This window comes from Jaculus jaculus, chromosome 9, assembly GCF_020740685.1.
Source record: "Jaculus jaculus isolate mJacJac1 chromosome 9, mJacJac1.mat.Y.cur, whole genome shotgun sequence".
Taxonomy (NCBI): Eukaryota; Metazoa; Chordata; class Mammalia; order Rodentia; family Dipodidae; genus Jaculus; species Jaculus jaculus.
The window spans coordinates 65,255,471-65,275,198 of record NC_059110.1 but is presented as its reverse complement, the minus strand read 5'-3'; the positions used below and the strand labels follow the sequence as shown (position 1 = coordinate 65,275,198).

The window sequence follows — 19,728 nt, the reverse complement described above, 5'->3', positions numbered from 1 at the left end:
AAGTAAATAAAAACAAAATCTGTAAAAAATACAGATTTTCATAGCAGTTTCATTGTTTCATTGTTGTATATAGCATAATAGTAATAATAATAATGCATTTGGAAGCTCTTAGGGAAACAAAGCATTTTAATACAATATGTGAAAAAAACTATTGAAACTAAGAGGAAAGAGCCCTATGAGGAAATTTTGCACCAGTAGCCATCTTAGCAAAAACCATGGTGGCTACACTGAAGGAAAACAAGAGGTCAATGCCTGGCATTGGGACTTGGAGAGCTAGTGGGGGAGTGAATGACAGATAGTAGTTAGCATAGCATTACATTTTGTTGGCTCCCCATAAAGATTAATCCTATAGAACTAACATATTTTATTTTTCTAAAATTTTATAACTAGGTTAAATCTTGGAGTTATCTGGGAATTCCAGATGAGATTGGTTCACACATTATCATATGTGGAATTGTGTGCCAAATGGTTTTTTAACAGCATAGAAATTTGATCTGTCAATGGAAATACAGATTTGATAATTGGGAATATTTAACCAATGCTACATCTAAAGAAGTATACAAATATTTTACCCTGTTCTTTGTTTCCATCAAGATGAGTGCTCATTTGCTAATTTACTAATGTTACGTTGCTTTGGGGAGTTGGCATTCTGTCTTTGCAACTATTTTTAACAGTTTCTAAAATCACACTATCACAGCTGATTCATTTTGTAATTTTCATCTTCATTTCCAGTCCCAACTCTGACCGTCATTTAACACTTTCCTATAGAGACACATTACCTGTGACTGAGTGTTTCCCTTTGGTGTTCTGAGCTGGAATGTATAAAATAGAATCTATACTAATATGGTTTACCACCTATAGGGTTCTGACACATGTGATTCACAGATTTAGCTATATCTTAGGTTTCTAAATTTAAACGAATGGAAAGAATACGGTAGCACTAAATGTTTCTAAGAATTTTAAATATTAATATGGAATTGCTTAACATTAATTATGGTATATAAATAACAATGCTGTTTATTTTTTTTTACTTTTGTTTATAACATTTTCTTAATACTTCAAGTGTGATGGTGTAGCCATACCACATATAAGCGATACTAAGGCTAAGAAACATTGATCCCATTTATTCTTACTACTATTTGAGATAGATTTTCTTCATTGCCATCTTGATAGGATTTACATTCACCAGGGAAACACATCTATGGATGTATCTGTGAGTATTTCCAGAAAGGGTTAATTGGGCAGGAAAGACCCACATGCAGGTGGACATCATCATTCCATGTTCTGAGGTCCTGGACTGAACAAAATAAGAGAAAGCACTCTGAGTACCAGCACACATTTCTGTTTCTTGACCTTGGACACATTGACCCAGCTGCTTTACCCTCTTACCACTTTGAGGAACTTTACATTCAAAGTAAACCAGAATAAACCATTCACCCCATGTTCCTTTTGCCAGGCATTTTGTCATAGCAATGAGAAAATTAATCAATTTGAAAAATATGTAAATTTGGGGAGATTGCTCAATACTTAAAGGCACAGGCATTAGCCTGATGGGTTTATGTGGGTACAGTTACCCAGTATCAACATGAAGCCAGATGCACAGAATGGCACATGCTTCTAGAGTTTGTTTACACTGGCAAGAGCCCCTACTGAACCCATTTTCTTTATCTCTCATATTTTCAAAAAATATGGAACTGAATTTTCAGTGATATATGTTGAATGCTAGACCAAAAATGACTATAACTGGTTTGTCTTATTTTCACTATTTACATATAAAGGTATTAATGACTTATGCATATGCTTTTTAATGTTTATTATTATTATTAAGGTGTTTCATATGGATATATCATGTGTTGATAACCTCTTTTCCCTTGTCACTGCCCCCATTCAGTTGGGAATGCTCCTCAATATGGGTTGCAGATATTCCCCATAGGGTTGTGTTTGTATGTTATGGGAATAGTAGTCAGTTGTTTTGGTGGGAGGGAATGACTCTGGGCATGATGTCTCAACCTGTGGCTATTAAAAACTTTCTGCCCCCTCTTGCACAAAATTTCATGAGCTATGGTGGGTGAGTTTTAAGTCTAATTCAGCGATGAGTTCTTAAATGCCTCTGGATCTCTGCTTTGGTAGTTGTTGAATATCTTCAGGGTCTGTCTGCTATTCCCTAGTGCTAATTATCAAGAACGGCAGGGAAGCAGCACTCTTGCTCATCTCTCCAATTCCTCTGTGGATTCACCTGTGGCTGGGCTGAAAAGTGAGGGGTAATTTATCTTCTCTAGTCTTGCTACTTTCTGAAAAAAAAAAAACAAATTCTCTGATGGAGAATGAAGTCAGCATAGTTTAAATGGGATACACATTTTTAATTCAGGGAGAATTTGATGTATGTAACCCCTGTTTTAAACAAAGATTAGGGAGTGCTTGACACTGGAGAACATAAACTTTGTTTCCATAGAATTCTGATCTGTTTGCCAATTCTGGATATGGGTTCCTTTATACAGAGCAGATCTCTCAGCCATTCATAAAGCTATTGGTTACTCACTGAGGCTGTGTGCCACTATTGCACTGGCATATCCATCATGTCAGGGAGTTTACTTCTGAGTAGCTTAGACCTCTGGTTGCTCACACTCTTGTTGGTCATTTTCCCCCAGGAGCTTATATAGCACTTTCCAGCACTAGACCTGCTATCAGGGGACTGACTGGAATTCTGAAACCCAGCCAGGTCTCTCCATGCTCTGTGTCAACAGCATATGGTGTCTTCAGCAGTAGGGTCTTAGATTTGCCTCAGGCAGGTAATCAAGTGCTTCAAAAGAAAGCTGTCTTTATTTGGGACCTTGTAGATCTCTCTGATCACCAGCTCAATGTGGGTAGCAACAAATCTCTGATACTGGGAGTTACAGTTCAGAGACGGAAAAAAAAAAAAAGTCTTTTAAGCTTGGGCTTCATCCCACTCTCTCCAGAACCCTACTTATCAGGTACCCCCCCCTTGTATCTTTGGGGGTTATATTGTTTAGGTTGTCTCTAAGGATCAAGGTTTCTAGGATATCAGCTCATTTTAAATTTAAGCTTATGTTTGTTTTCCTTTCTACTCTTCCCCTCACCCCAAACCCTCATATCCCTATTGTCTGGGCTTGATTTGCCTATCAGTTATGACAGCAACTGGAGCAGGTCCAGGTTAGGAACCACTGATAGGTGGCACCATGCAGTGGTTTTCTTGCTGTGATTGTGAGAGTTTGCTGAGTATGATCTGTTCCAACTCTGACCATTTCCAAACAAATTTTATTGTATCATTTTTTTTTTCTTACTGCTGACCAGAATTTCATTGTATAAATGTGCCCCAACTTTGACATTCATTTATACACTGATGGGCATATGGGTTGATTCTAGTTCTTAGCTGTGATGTATTGAGCAGCTATAAACCCAGTTGAGCAAATGCCTCTGTAGTGATGCATGGAGCATTTAGAATAAGTGTCTAGTAAGAGAATAACTGGGTCTGTTTGTAGCCCTAAGTTCATCCTTTATAGGAATATGCATATTAATTCCTATAATGGTTGTACAAGTTTACATTCCCACCAATAGTGAAAGAGGGTTCCTCTTTCCCCACTTCCTCAATAGCATTTGCCCTTGTTAAATTTTTTAATGATTGCCATCCTTACTGGAGTAAGATGGAATCTCATAGTTGTTTTAGTTTGCATTTGCCTAATGGTTAGGTATCTTGAACATTTTCTTAGGCATTTGTAATTCTTCCTTTGAGAACTCCCTATTCAGTTCTCTGCCTCATTTTTTGGAGTGGATTGTTTGATTTTTTGTTTCATTTTTTGAGTTCTTTGTAGGTTTTAGATATTAGGCTTCTATCAGTGGTTAGCTTGTGAAAATTTTCTCCCATTTAGTAGTTAATCTCTTGGCTCTTCTTACGGGGTGTTTGTGCAAAAGCTTTTTTAGCTTCATGAGATCCCATTGGTTGAGTGATTGTTTAATTTCCTGGGCTACTAGAGTTTTGTTCAGGAAGTCTTTCCCCACTCCTGTATTGTGAAGAGTGCCTCCTATTTTTTCTTCTATGAGGAGAAGAGTTCCAGATCTTATATTGAGGTCTTTAAGCCATGTTGGTCTTGTTTTTTGTGTATGGAGAGATGAGTGTGTCTGGTTTCACTTTTCTACATATGGTTATCCAACTTGTCCAACATCATTTGTTGAAGATGCTGTCTTTTCTCTAGTCTACATTATTGTAACCTTTGTCAAAGATCAAGTAGCTGGAGTTACTGGACCTAAGGTTTGAATCTTCAATTCTGTTCCATTGGTCTGTGTTTTTACTACTATTGCTTTGTAATATAGCTTTCTATCAGGTATGGTGATATCTACAAAGGTGTCTTTTCCTCCTGAGGATATGTTTGGATATCCAAGGCCTGCTGCCATTCCATATGAATTTTGAGATCATTTTTTTCACTCTCTGTGAAGAATGATGCTGGTATTTTTATTGGCGTTGCATTAAATCTGTATGCTGCTTTTGGCAGAATTGCCATTTTTGCAATATTACTTCACTGAAGTAATTAATTACTTTTAGAAGTTTTGAAATGAAGACTTTCAGGTCACTTATGTATAGTATCATGCCATCTGCAAATAGAGTAAACTTGGCTTCTTCCTTTCCAGTTTGAAACCCTTTTATTTCTTTCTTCTATCTTATTGCTTGCTTGGGCTAGTACATCTAGCACTATGTGGAAGAACAGTGGTGAAAGTAGTCAACCCTGTCTTGTTTCCGATCTCAATGGAATCTCCCTGAGTCTTTCCACATTAAATATTATTTAGAATTTGGGTGTTTTATATGTAGTCTTTATTGTATTGAGATGTAAACCCTCCATGCCTATTCTTTCCACTGTTTTGATCATGAAGTGCTGTTGTATTTTGTCAATGGCCTTCTCTGCATATTTATGTGCTATATTACACTGACCCATTTCCATATGTTGAACCATCCCTGCATCCCTGGGATGATGCCTACTTGATTAAGGTGGATAATAATTTTGATGTGCTTTTGAATTCGGTTTGCGAGGATTTTGTTCAGGATCGTTGCATCTAAATTCATCAGGAATATAAGCCTATAGTTTGCTTTTCTTTTTGCATCTCTGTCAGATTTTGGTATTAGGGTGATGCTAGCTTCATAAGTGTGGATGATTTGTTGGTCTCTGATTATACGAAACAGTTTGAGAACAAAATGGTTTCATTTCATTGGGAAGGGTTTTGATTAATTTTCATTATCCCTGGATATGATAGGTTTATTGAGATTAGTCTGTTCTGAGTGTAGTTTTGGTAGGTGCTGTGTTCTAGAAATCCATCCATTTCTTCCAGATTATCTAATTTTGTGAAGTAGATTTTGGAAGTATGCCCTGATGATTCTGCCAATTTCATTGATGTCTGCAGTTATCTCTCCTTTTTCACTTCTGATTTTATTCACTTGAGATTTCTTCTTTTTTTTTTCTTGATCAATCTTCTTTATGTTTACAAATAACCACCACTTCATTTCATCACTTTTTAGGTTGGGTTTATTAGGTTTTAATTCATTAATTTCTGCCGTGATCTTGATTATTTCTTTCTATCAGGAGCTCTTAGGGTTGGATTCTTCTTGTTTTTCCAATGCCTTTAGGTGGGCAGTTAGGTTCTTAATTGGGATATCTCTGTCTTCATTATGAAGGCTTTTGTCACTATGGATTTTCCCCCATAGGACTGCCTTCATTGTGTTCCATAAGTTTTGCTAGGTTGTGTTTCACTGAGTAATACATTCCATTCTAGGGATTTTACAATTTATTTTTTGATTTCAATAATCATTCCCTTTAGTAAGTGGCAGAAGTAGGAGAATGATAAATGAAAAGCCATCCCATTCCAGACTACTTTTATCTAAAGAGGAAGGACCTGAGAGCTCTTTCTGTTTATTTTCCCTTGCTGAGCCTCTTATTCGTCTCTCACTCAAGTACCAGATTCTCTCCAGAAAATATAATTTCTGAGGCATTTTAATGCTTTCTTGGTACTTTTAGTCTCAAAAGCCCTTTATAACAAATCATTCTATGTAATGTTCAAGGCCTGCCAAATATGAATTGGTTAAGTTCAGTCCTGGAAAATTAAGGTAAATAAGTTTGACCATGGCCTGAGAATGTGGCAGTATTTTTTTTTTTTTTTTACCAGTAAGCAACATGATAAACCACATAAAATTTATTTAATTAACAATAACTTTCCAGAAAAATAATATCTAGAGGCATGTACCCCTATGCCCAGGAAGAGTTTATGCACTTGGTAAAGGGCTTCCAACAAATTTTGACAAAATTATTGAGAGTTAAAATAGCCTGAGACACTGTGTTTACCCCAATTCTCCAGGGACTGACTAAGGCCTCTTGATCCCCATAATGAATATGGATAACCTCGTCAAAAGCCCTCAATTGAATTGGGGTGGGGAGAGAGGTCTTTATGTGCAACCTGTTTATAAAAAAGTAAATTAATAAAAATGTCAATTAAAGAATAAAAATGTATAATCCAAAATTCAATTGGTGACATGGGATTATAACCTTAGTTTTATATTTCACTAATTACTCTCACATTGAAGTGAACAAATATCTGATCAGAAGCAAATTAAGGAAGAGAAGAGCTTAATTCAGCTTATCTTTCCCTGGGATGCATTCCATCATTGTAGAGGAAGCATGGAGCAGCAGAGTCAGGGACCAGATGGGAACATGACATGGGTCAAACTACCAAAGCGCAAGGCCACCTCAGTGACCTGCTTCCTCTGACCAGGTTCCACCGCCTACAGGTTCTACAGTATTCCCAAGCAGGAGCCTGTGGGGCACATTTCACATTCATATGATGAGTGTTTTTATGGAAGTACAAATTTGCATAGAATTATACGTACAGTATTTATGATCAATGTACAAATGTGTATATACATGTATATATGCATGTGTAAGTGTAAATATATGTAGGTAGGTATGTGATTTATATATGCATTTATACGCAGACACTAGTATGTAAATAGTTCACTTTGAGTTAGGTACATTCTTAGATCCCTAGAAAATACTTGAAACCCCGGACAGCATCAAATCCTGTGTAATTTTTTTTTCCTATAACACATATACAGGTTTCACATCCATTTTATTGTAAGCAAACAGTTATCATGATTCTAGCTATCACTTGCAATTTAATGTATGACAACAAAATTATCATAAATTTATTTTTCTTCTTTTCAGTGTAATAGATTAATTTGTACTGTAGAACTTGGCAATGTGAATATATATTTTCTTTATTAAGTCAAATTTTAACTTTTCAAGAAATGGAAGCATTTTTGGCTTCTTTTTAATGTCTATTATGTGCCACCATCACTGCTCTTGGTCTTGAGGACTGTTGTTACCCAAGCACTGTGGTAACAGGACAGTCTGATCACGTGGCTGGGTGACTGGCTGACAGGGAGGCAGCATACACAGTGCAGATCTGCTCCACATGGTATAATTCAACAGAACAGAAGGACATGAGATTTCATGACAGGATTCAGCACAGTGCACAGTTTCTAACTTATTTCTGAAATTTCCCACTTAATATTTCCAGAGTGTGGCTTACCATAAGTAAATAAAACCATGGCTAGCTGAACCTGTAAATGAAAAGACACCCAAGGCAGGCTCAACCTGCAGTCTTGTCAGGTTCCGATAGCAAGGGTTGTACACCTTGAGCCATAAAATTTTTGTTGGAACATTTTTATCATACGCTAATTTTTATTATTCAGGAATATTCTTACACACACTACTACTACTACTGAATTTGGTCCCTTTTTCAAGAGTCCAGAAAAATTACTCAGATACAAATTGGAAATTTGAAATAAAGGAATAGCCCGTACTTACCCCATGCTTTCAGATTATTGGTAATCAGCTTTGTCTAGGATAACTCTTTATCTTACCATTTTCAGACAAGTACTTTTAACTTAAAATATTCCAAAATGTTAACATTTGAAACAGAAAGCCAAAAGGATTTATTTTTTAAATGTTGGCATGTAATGATCTTTTTTCACTTTTCTTTTTCCTTAGTTCACTCCAATGTTAAGCATTAAGTACCTATTTCACTCTTTGATGTAAGTACTAGTACTATTGTTAGTTTCTTTTCTCACTGCTGTGACAAATACCTGACAAGAGCATCTGAAGGGAGGGTTTGTTTCCACTTACAGTTCACAGACAGATACAGTCCATCATGGTTGGGAGGCCTGACTGTAGGTACATGAAGCAGCTGGTCACATTCAGTCCTGAAGTCACAAAGCCCAGATAAAAGAATGCTGTTGCTCAACTTTCTCGGGCTTATGTATCCCAGGACCTCAGCTCAAAGAATGGCACTGCCCACATTCAGAGTGGAATGTCTCACTCAAAAATCCTTCAGATATACCCAGAGATTTGTTCCAATGGTTATTCTAAATTCTAACAACTTGACAACAAAGATTAATCATTACACTACATTTGTTTGTTTAAATTAGGACATAGAAATGACTGTTTTGGTAAGCCCATCTAGTTTAATAATGATTGGATGTCAGACACATTGGAAAGGACAAATGGTGAGAGTATTCAGGGACCTTTTTCCCATGTGTGCTATCTTCGCTTTCCATGCTGTGATAAATTCAAGTTACCTGGAAACCGCACCTGACAATCAGCACAAAAACCTGTCTCCCACCACTATTGTTTTTGTATGCACCACTGCTCCAGTGAATTCTCACCATGATTGTTCTGTACATGTGGCCGTCAGCTGCTGTTATAAAGTGTTACCTACTGTAAGATACAAAAAGAAAAGCATAGAAAGGCTGCTATACCAAATTGAAGGCTCATTAACTGTTGAATGCTTTTTAAATATTTTGTTGATTGATTGATTTGAGAAAGAGAGTGAGAATGAGCACACTAGGGCTTTTCCACTGCAAAAATCTCCAGATGCATGCACCACTATGTGAATCTGGCATAACATGGGTTCTGGGGAACTGAACCTGGGTCTTTGGCTTTCAGGCAAGTGCCTTAACTGCTAAACCATCTCTCCAGCCTAACTATTGAATGTTTTAACATTACCACAATTTAAAATCTATACTCTTCCCTGAAACTTTAGAGAAAGTTCACAATGCTATCATGAACAATTCGTAAATAAAGATGTTTTTTAAGTCCATAGCTATTCAAATGTGCCCATGGATTTAAGCTTCTTAAAATATAACTTTTTTTACCCTATAGATAGAAGGTATTTAGCCCATCTTGGCCTGGAACACACTCTATAGCACAAACTAATCCCAAACTAGTGATCCTTCTGCTTCAGCCTCCTGAATGCTCAGATTATGAATGTGAGCTATAATTTCCCATTCCAACTTGTGTTGTAATATACAAACTTTGCTTGTATGGTTCTATGAATTATGACATACATTCACAGTGTGGAGTGATCTGTCATCACTTGTTCTGCCTTTCACTAGGGAGTCACTCCTACAATTCATTGATAGGACAACCCCTGAACACTATGGTTTTGAATTTTCCAAAAAATTTTCTGGGTAGAATCATAGAGCATGTATCCCTTATAGTCTGGCTTCTTTCATCTAACCTAATGCATTTGCTTTGTGATTCTACAGCTAAGTGCATCAACCATTTGTTTTTTTCTACACTGTGGACAGGATTTTGTTTTATGGATTCACTTCTGTTTTTATCCAGTAATTTGTTGAACAATACTTGCATTGTCTGTAATTTTAGGACATTGTGAGTCAAGTTGCTTTAGAAATTTTCACACATATTCTATGTAGATATAAAATTAATTTTTTCTTAGGTATGTGTTTCTAAGAGTTGGTATACCAGGACATATAGTCAGTATATGATAAGTAATAAGGAAACAAAAAAAAATACAATTTGTAACCTGTCTTCATGTGTGACTAGATCCTATACAACTGTAGTCCCATCATCACGTCCAAGGGTTCCATCTCTTCCACATCCTTTAGCTTATATTTGTTTTAAAAGTTGTTTTCATGTAGGTGAAGTCCAGTGTATTGTTATGATTTCATTTATGTTTTCTTGCTAACTGCTGGTGAGAAGACTTTTTCATGTGCTTATCTGGCATCTGTGTCTCCCATGTGACTACTAGGTTATTATGGAGTTGTATAGATTTTTTTATACATTCTGAGTGAAAGATTTTTCTTAAATTTTAAATGTGATTTGAAAACATTTTCCTAGTCTGTTTTCATTTTCTTAGCTTTGTATTTTGCAGGGGAAAACTTTTTAATGTTGACAATGTATGATTTGTTAAGTGTGTTAAATGGTTTTGGTGTTATGTATCTAAACCCAGAATCCCTAAATCCACTTGCACAAAGATTTTCTCTTCCAGAAGTATGCATAGTTTCTCATTTATATTTATGTCTTTAATCCAGTTTAGTTAATTTATGTGAGGTATGATTTATGTACTGTAACTATTTTTGCCTAATATATAATCAGTTGTTAATATATTATTTGTTTAAATTTTAAAATGTCCTTTTCCTGTTGTACTGTATTTTTATTTCTGTCAAAAATATGTTGATATATTTGGTAGGTCTGTTTTTTGACTGTTTCTCTGCATGCCCTTAGTCTATGTCACTGCCATTTCCCCTTTACCACATTCTTTAACCATTGTTATCACATAGTGAACCTTGAGATGTTGTTGAAGGTGAGTCTTCCAGCTTTATGCTTCTTCAGGGTTGTTGATGAGTACCTTCACATGTAGTAACAGAACTTTTTTACAGTTTACATTTTACATTTTTTACATTACCTTTACATAAGTACCTTTACATTTCCATGTAAATCTTACAGCTACTTTGTTGTCATTGTGATTTGGTTATAAATGAACCTATTAATTTATAGGAAGTGGTGTTTCAAAATCAAAGGTGGGGAGGCAGATCACATAGCTCAGTGTAAAGCACTTGCCTAGCATTCATGAGGCTCTGAGTTAAGTTTTTAGCACTGCCATAAACTAAAGAAAAGTTTACTCATCAGAATTTCTTCTAATCAGCATGCATAGTAACTACCTGTGTATTTCCTTGGGTTTGAATTTACCTGTGTTTGATGTTATTTGTATAATAATAAACATTGCAAACTCCAAGAGCAACTGTTGCAGTCAGGTTTCATTGCTGGCAGGAATCACCCAACCAAGAGCAGCTTTTGAAGAAAAAAGGGTTTGTTTTGGCTTATAGACTCGAGGGGAAGCTCCATGATGGCAGGAGAAAACAATGGCATGAGCAAAGTGTGGACATCATCCCCTGGCCAACATCAGGTGGACAATAGCAACAGGAGAATGTGTCAAACACTGGGAAGGGAAAATTGGCTATAATACCCACAGGCCCACCCCCACGATACACTGACTTCAGGAGGCATTAATTCCCAAATCTCTATCAGCTGGGAACCTAGCATTCAGAACACCTAAGTTTATGGGAGATACCTGACTCAAACTACCCAGCAACTAACGTCTGAAATATAATAGGCATTCAACAAAAGGATAATGTAGTTGGTTATCAGGGATATTATTGAGTTTGTTTTCTTTTTATATGCTCTTAGCTTGTAAAAACTTTGTGAGTAAAGGAAATCTACATGTTTTGTTGAAAACAATAAAAATAAGGCTTTGTGGAACTTTCTGTACTAGTTACTGAGCTAAGTTGCCAAAGGACATTGTAGTATATCATGGAAACTTACTTTCTTTGTAAAAGGAAGGAGTTTTGTATGTCAGAACACTGCTGAGTTTGTTTTCCAAAAAGAACTGCCATTCCTCTAACCTCACCCAATCAGTGAAATCTGAGAGAATTATGGCTTCTTATTTGCAACTCAATACCATAGAATAGAAAGGCTTAAAGATCTTTTAGTTATTGTCAAAAGCATTTATTTTTTTTTAAAGTCAGGATACCCATTATTCAAATAAAACCTGACGCAGAAACATAGTCAGAACAGATGAAAGTAGAGGTTGATACCCTGACTGTAATGATAAGGAAACAGCCTGTTTAACATGCCAAAGGTTGCACAGCAGATTGATGCTGACACAAAAATAGCATCTTCATCTTCAACTTCTTAGGACAAAGCTCCCAGTAACCGCTTTTTTAAAATTTTGCTTAAGCTGGATTATATGTTTCTATGAGAACTATGTGTTTTTTTTTATTTCTTTTATATGCTATAGACAGAAATGTATCTGGATTTTATCTGAGCTTAAATATTTGATTTGAGGGGAGGCAATCTCAGAGTTCTTTCCCCAAATGAGAAACCCTTACTGATGCTAAGTCTCCTCTGTCATAATATGCCATGTTATCTTTGCAAAGAAGCATCTTTAACCACTGACCAATCTCCCCAGCTTATGTTACATTATATCACACATGTATGCAGTTTTACTCTTCTGGACTGTAATATTCAGGAAGCCAAGGACTGTTTATTTCATTTACCAATATTCATTTTCAGGTCTTTTAAAGATCCTATGCATGTTGCATTAGAAAGTGTTCAATAGATGCTCCAGAAATTAATAAAGTCACTTTTATCTGTGTAAAATGAATGTTAAAATGAAAGAAATTATCATATCACTTTATGTTCTCTCCTGCCCCTGTAATACTATTAAAGAAATAGTCCCTCCTACAAAGGCGTGTTTTTGGTTCCCTGTCCTTGAACATGTAAGAATTGGAGGCAAATAATGTGGATATGGAGAAATCTGTGGTCAGCATGTTACTTGCAGGCTTGGGATCAACCATTCCACACAGAAAAAAAAAAAAAAAAGAAATGGAACAAGGTAGCTCACAGTGAATAGAACATTTTTCATTGAAAGATGTTTATCATGTGCTGTTACTTACCTCCTTGTTTTTGCTGGATTTTTAAAAATTCCTCTGTCACTTTATGGGTGTCTCAACTACATTTGGTAAGGTCTGGCCATTCTTTCTTTAGTATAATGGCTTTGGGTATATGAATGCAGGATTGGCAGTTGGATTCCTTGAATCCCATGACTTTCCCTATTTTTAGACCCCTCAGTTGGGCATCAATCAAGAGTACACTTATATTGTCCAAACTGGCAGTAATGGGGATAAAATGCTTTGTGCAGATGGAGGGTATTAGCTCTTCTGTTCAGATCTTATACGAATAATATAGACACCTTAACATTCAGTAAAAGGAATAGTTTGACAGAGACTTAAGAGTTGACAGAAGCTATCTTTTAAAGTCAGAATGTCTTTAGGTATGGGTACTTCACCCTTGGAAATTAACCACTTCTATGTGAGCCTTCATCTTAAGAATAGTTAAATCCTTGATGAAAAGAGGAACCTATTTTAATGAAAGAGTCTTAAAGCCAGTTTTATAACCCTTAAATCATAACAAATTAGCATCAGTGACCTGTTAATGAGTGAGGCCTTATCATAAGACTCAGTTTCTCCACCTATTAAAACCTTGGCATCAGATAAACATTAGATTTAATCCAGTTAAATGTTTCAATGAAGGATCCCTTATCCTGATATACACATTAGGTAAGCCTGATGCTTGTCTTATGTAAGGAGTTTGTAACTTGATCAAATACCTTGACTCAGTTTACCTATTTAACATTTTGTCTAGTGAGAAATTTTATCTAACAGATGTAACTCTAGGTGTTCAAAAGAGAAGAACTAAAGAGAGCCATAGTTACATGCTGTCATCCTTTTTCCTTGTCAGAGACAATTGGCCATTTTGTCTCTAGTCAGAGTCTGGGGGATACATGGCTTAAACTTGCATGAGGTCTAAGATAAAGGGGGCTCCATCCAATTTTTCAGAGTCCAGCTTTCCATGAATTTAAGTAGCATATGTTGGAAAGCAAGAGCAAAATGAAATTACAGAGCAGAGAGATAAGCATCCTGACATTCTTTATCCTATTCTGAAGTTGTTTTTACATAGCAAATTTACCCATTTGCAGAACACAAGGTGATAGGCTCTTGTCTATGTTTAATCTGGTTAGACCTCAATTACATCTGTACTTATGACTTTGTAACCCATCCAGCATAGGCATTACCTGATAGTTACACCATTTTTATCATTCAACATTTCCAAAAATGAAGAAGTTATGTTATGAAAGCCATGCTATTTCCTCCTCTTGCCATTTTTCTATTCTCAATCATGTCAGCTACATAAAACTTCAAATAAGTTCATACACCATGAAAATAAAATGTGATACAATAGTGCTATTGTTTGTTGTGGTTTGACTCCTCGGAGCCCCTGTTGAGATTCAGTCCCAATGATGAGGCATAAAAAGTGAGGGCAGGTAAGACTATTAAGAAGTGATTAGGAGGACTGGAGAGATGGCTTAGCAGTTAAGTGCTTGCCTGTGAAGCCTCAGGACCCCAGTTCGAGGCTCAATTCCCCAGGACCCACGTTAGCCAGATGCACAAGGGGCCACATGCGTCTGGAGTTCATTTGCAGTGGCTGAAGGCCCTGGTGCACCCATATTCATTCTCTCTCTCTCTCTCTCTCTCTCTCTCTCTCTCTCTCTCCCTCTCCCTCCCTCCCTCTCTCTTTCTCGCTCTCTCTCTCTTTCTGCCTCTTTCTCTCTCTGTCACTCTCAAATAAATAAAATGAAACAAAAAACTTTTTTAACAATGAGGGGATTTTCAGGCCCTGATATCCTTCTCTTTCCCTTCTTTTCAATGTTGACATTGGAGTGAGTGGTTTTTGTCATCTTTCTCTACCCTGATATACTGCCTCACTATAGACCCTCAGGAATGGCGCCAATCAATCAGGGACTGAAATCTGAAAACCAGGAGCCAAAATAAGCCGCCTCTCTTTATAATTAAATTTCCTCAGGTATTTATTACAGTAATGGAAAATTGACTAACACAGTTATTAACTTATATTCCAGTCAAAGAAAGGAAATGCAGGGAGTAAAGTAAAGATAACCCAGCAAAAGAAAATAAGGTGAAAACCTTTCAAGTAGCAAGTAGATCTCCATGTTCATGTTGTACTTTATTGACTTTTTAACTATAAAACAGTGAATAATTAGGGCTGGAACAGTGGCTCAGTGGTCAAAGGCCTTTGCTTGCAAAGCCTGATGACTTGGGTTCAGTTCCCCAGTATTAAAGTAAAGCTGGATGCACAAAGTGGTGTATGTATCTCAAGTTCATGTGTAGCTTCAGGAAGCCCTACAATGCTCATTCATCCATCCTACTTCCCTCATCCCTCCCCCACTCTCTCTCTTGCTCAAATAAATAAAATATTTTGAGTAATTGAGAACACAGTTAAATCTGGCAATTGTTTTCATCACTATATTATAAATAAATTGCTCCAATATATGCCTGCATCATGTAGATATGAAATAGTTACTAAATTATGACATAAGTCTGAGAGTGACCATAAAAATATGTAACTGAATTAATGTGTAAAAAAATAGGATGGCCTCCCTTTGATGTGTTTTAACAATCATTTGAGATTGTTTAATAATAAACAACAGAGTCAGAAGTACCTCTTGAGACTTTTCCACCTGAAAGAGAAGAAAATGGATATGGCTTGGGTTACTGATAATACATTCTGCCTATAGTTTAGCACCTATTGCTGAAACTGAACAACAGGTCATAAATACATGACAGTAACTGAAGTATGTACCCTGTTAGTTAAGTAGCCAGCTCAGTGCTTACTGAAATGGTCCTTGTTTGAAGGTTCTTTGTAATGAACACTTTGGCAGTACAGTCTGTATTAGGCTGCTCACAACAGACCTCTTGGTTGAGGAAGGATGTGCAGGTTTGTTTTCATGTCAAGTTCAGTAGGACAAGATGAGTTTGACTATCTGGATTAGGTTGGGTATACACTTTAAGTAGGACAGATGAGGCTCAGAAGTGAACTGTACAGATGATTTATTTCTTCCTACAGAGTCATTTGAAACACATCTGGGCAAAGCAAAGCAATATAGCATGAATGAATGAACCAACACAGCATTCCATTCTTATTTTGCTGTAACAGGTCAAACATAAAAATTTAAAAGATGGCATGAGTCTAAGTGTTACACAAATGCATTTTCTCTTTTAAACATGCTAATCTTGTCATTTGCTTATATATTATGCTGTGTCTTCACCTCTGGGTTATTAAAATTTCCTGTTGAAATAGAAACTGTGGGCTGGAGAGCCATTAAGCGCTTGCCTGTGAAGCCTAAGGACCCCAGTTCAAGGCTTGATTCCCCAGAACCCACGTTAGCCAGATGCACAAGGGGGTGCATGCATCTGGAGTTCATTTGCAGTGGTTGGAGGCCCTGGCATGCCCATTCTCTCTCTCTTTCTCTCTCTGTTGCTCTCAAATAAATAAGTAAAAATAAAGATATTAAAAAAAAAAAGAAATGGAAACTGTCTCTTCATTTTAAAGTAATATCTAAAGAGACATCTTGGGTCTAGTATATTTCTGCTTCCATATTTCTAAGATGACCAACCAAAGCCTTGTGATTGTAGACACACAGGTGTAGGTGCAGCAGAGGCAGAGTGCATGTCACACAGTACATCAATGGGGCTTTGGACTTCTGCACTCCTCTTTCTGGAGCATGTCCCATAGTACATCGGAGCCCAAAACAATGGTGCTTTGGACCTCTGCTCTACTATTTTTGGATTTTAACTGCATACATTTTCAGTTCTGCTAAGCAGTGCCTAGCTGAGCAAGTTAAGCAGGTAAGGGCCCTCATTTCCTGTTGAAGACCATAACTGTGCTTCTTCACATGGCTACAAGGCTAACTTGCCTCTGATTGTTTTGATTGAGAATATCTGTCCTGTTCTGTCTTGTCTCTTGCTGTCCAGAACTCTTGTGTGTAGTATTGTGAGTAAACCCAGTGGGTAATATGGTAGCCCTAGCCTCCTTTTGTTGGCTCACAGCCTCATCCTCTAGAGAATGGTTGTTATAAGAGACTCTACCTGTCGCCTGTGGATGTGGACTTGTCAGCACCTCATTGCACTGTGTCCATGTGCTGGTGCCAGAAGCTGGCTTCAAGCTTGACATGTGAAGGCACTTTGGGCATGGTACTGTTCACCCAAGTATCCATTTTCAATTTTAAAAACTTTGCCTTTTATGATATATCTTCCTGATAAAGACTCACTGATTAACTGAATAATCTCTGTTTGAATTACACTTTCTCCCTTCTTGATACCCTATCTGTAAAGATATGTAAGGGCTCATTCTTGGAGCTGATACTTTATACACAGAAGTCCTTGGTTAGATCATTAGTCCAAAATGAAAGATACCTCAAAATGCCATTCCTTCCTGGCTTGCAGGCATAAACCTGTAATAGCAGTACTTGGGAGGCTGAGATAGTAAGATTATAGATTACAGGACAGCCTGGGCTACATAACCAATTCCAGGCTAGGCTGTCTATAAAAAAAAAAAATGTCATTCAAGGTGTGGTCAGAGTTCTTGTTTATGATGTTAAGACAAGAGGAGCTAGAAGCTAATTCAAATGAATTTATTAGAGTCCTTTTCTCTTGCCTGAATTGACATTTAGAGCTCCGAAGGCCTACCCAGAGGTGTCATCTTGCCTACTCCACATCTCAGTAGTGACAGGTTCTCCCCCATAGACTCTTCCACACCCCCACTTCCATCTGTTTCTATAGCACCATGTAAGGTTGAATTGATAAAGTAAATTAAACCCTGGAACAATGAGTAACAGTGGTGAGTTTGAATGTTTTAATGGAAGTAACTTGAGAATCAAAGGATTATCATGCCCTTCTGAAAGGCCCTCAGATTCTGAAACTTTGAACAACTTCTCAGGGCACCATGGTAGAAGCTAGTAGAAATCTTCTAGATACCAGTGATCAATAGAATAAGTAACAGCTGAACATGGTTTCCAAAATATAGCTCCAAGTATCACAATAACCTGGCTCATTAGTGCCTACGTTTAAACCACTGAACTTCTTAAGTGGCCTCTCTGCTTGGCAGTAAGCATGGAACAGACTGAATGTGGGTATGTGTGCAGCCTCACAAGTCATGCCAATTAAGCTGCCGACTGGACTTCACACAGGGAGCAATCTTTTGCATCTTTGTAGCGAGCTAATGAAGAATCATTTAAGCAACTAGTCTTCCTTTTTCCTTTTATAAAATAAGAGAATATAAAGTTAAAGAAGCCTCTTGTAGAAACCATAACATTTTAATTATATATGTATGAATGCATATGTATGTGTGTGTATATATATATATATTATAATAACATATATCATACAGTTTAACTGCATGCACAGACCAGGATAATAGCTCAAACCCCTCTTTTTTTTTTAATTTATTTATTTGAGAGTGACAGACACAGAGAGAAAGACAGATAGAGGGAGAGAGAGAATGGGCGCACATCTGGCTAACGTGGGACCTGGGGAACCGAGCCTCGAACCGGGGTCCTTAGGCTTCACAGGCAAGTGCTTAACCGCTAAGCCATCTCTCCAGCCCACAAACCCCTCTTCTTGATTGGAGATTTGAGAACAAGATCTGGCTTCCTAGGAATCTTCTCATTTTATCAACCAAAATAGTATTGTTTCTTTGTGTTATTTCTCCTCCATTGTTACATTTCTAGCATTTCCAAAGATAGTCTGCCATATAGTATTACATGAACTGCCTTACACCTTAAAGTAAGGTATAAAAATGGAACTTAGATAAGGTGTCTGCTACCTACATTCATTTGAATACAATTTTCCCAGTGTGAGGAATCCACATTAGAGAAGAAAATGCATCTGAAATAATGCTGGATCCTCTCTTGAGAGATCCAGATGTGCTGCCTGCCATTCCTCCCTCCTTAAATAGCTTGCAGTTTAGGATGCAAGTGCACAGGGAAACACTATTGTCTTTACTAAATTAACTGGCATAAATGCTATGAGGTTTTCTATGGATATTGCTACTTAAGTGTATTGGAAAGGAATATATTTATGTCAGGCCTCAGTGGGAAAAGGATATACCTGAAAGAGCTATGAAAAACCACTATTAGGGGGCTGGAGAGATGGCTTAGCAGTTAAACACTTGACTGTGAAGCCTAAGGACCCTGGTTCAAGGCTCGATTCCCCAGGACACATGTAAGCCAGATGCACAAGGTGGCTCATGCATCTAGAGTTCATTTGCAGTGGCTGGAGGCCCTTGTGCACCCATTCTCCCCCCCCTCTCTCTCTCGCCCTCAAATAAATTAAATAAAATAATTTTTTTTAAATCACCATTATATCAAGTAGGATGGAGGTCAGAAATGATGAGCAACTCCTTTATTCTGGCATTATGAGAGATCTTCAGTCAAGTTTTCTGAGGGTTGCTGCTATCTTCCTTTACAAGGTAGGCCCAAGGCTAAATTAAGAAGGTAGAAGTTGTCTCCCTTTACCTCCTTGGGTGGTCTCATTCCCTCCCACTTCTAGTTAGGTCTCTTGTCACCAACTTCTACCCTTCTATTCACCTGTCCTCTCAGCAAAGTTTTTGCCATTGATCTTTTTTTTTTAAAAAAAAATTGTCTAGTTATTGTTTTTGTTTGTTTATTTACTTGAGAGTGACAGGGAGAAAGAGGCAGAGAGAGAGAGAGAGAATGGGCACGCCAAGGCCTCCAGCTACTGCAAATGAACTCCAGACTCATGTGTCTCCCTGTGCATCTGGCTCTCCTTATGCATCTGGCTAACATGGGTCCTGGGGAATTGAGCCTCGAACCGGGGTTCTTAGGCTTCACAGGCAAGTGCTTGACCGCTAAGCCATCTCTCCAGCCCATACCATTGATCTTAATATGTGCTAATGATTTATGGTCTCAAAAGCACAATAGATATAGAGAGCTTTG

At 37.4% G+C, this 19,728-nt stretch overlaps 1 protein-coding gene and 1 non-coding gene across 2 annotated transcripts in view; both read left to right on the top strand.

Moving 5' to 3' along the window:
* Nucleotides 1-19,728, top strand: part of Unc5d (unc-5 netrin receptor D) — a 673,473-nt gene that overhangs the window by 212,096 nt on the left and 441,649 nt on the right. The window lies entirely within an intron of this gene.
* On the top strand, nucleotides 12,595-12,724 carry LOC123463864. Its single transcript, XR_006639235.1, has one exon. It is a non-coding gene; the product is annotated as a small nucleolar RNA SNORA38 (small nucleolar RNA).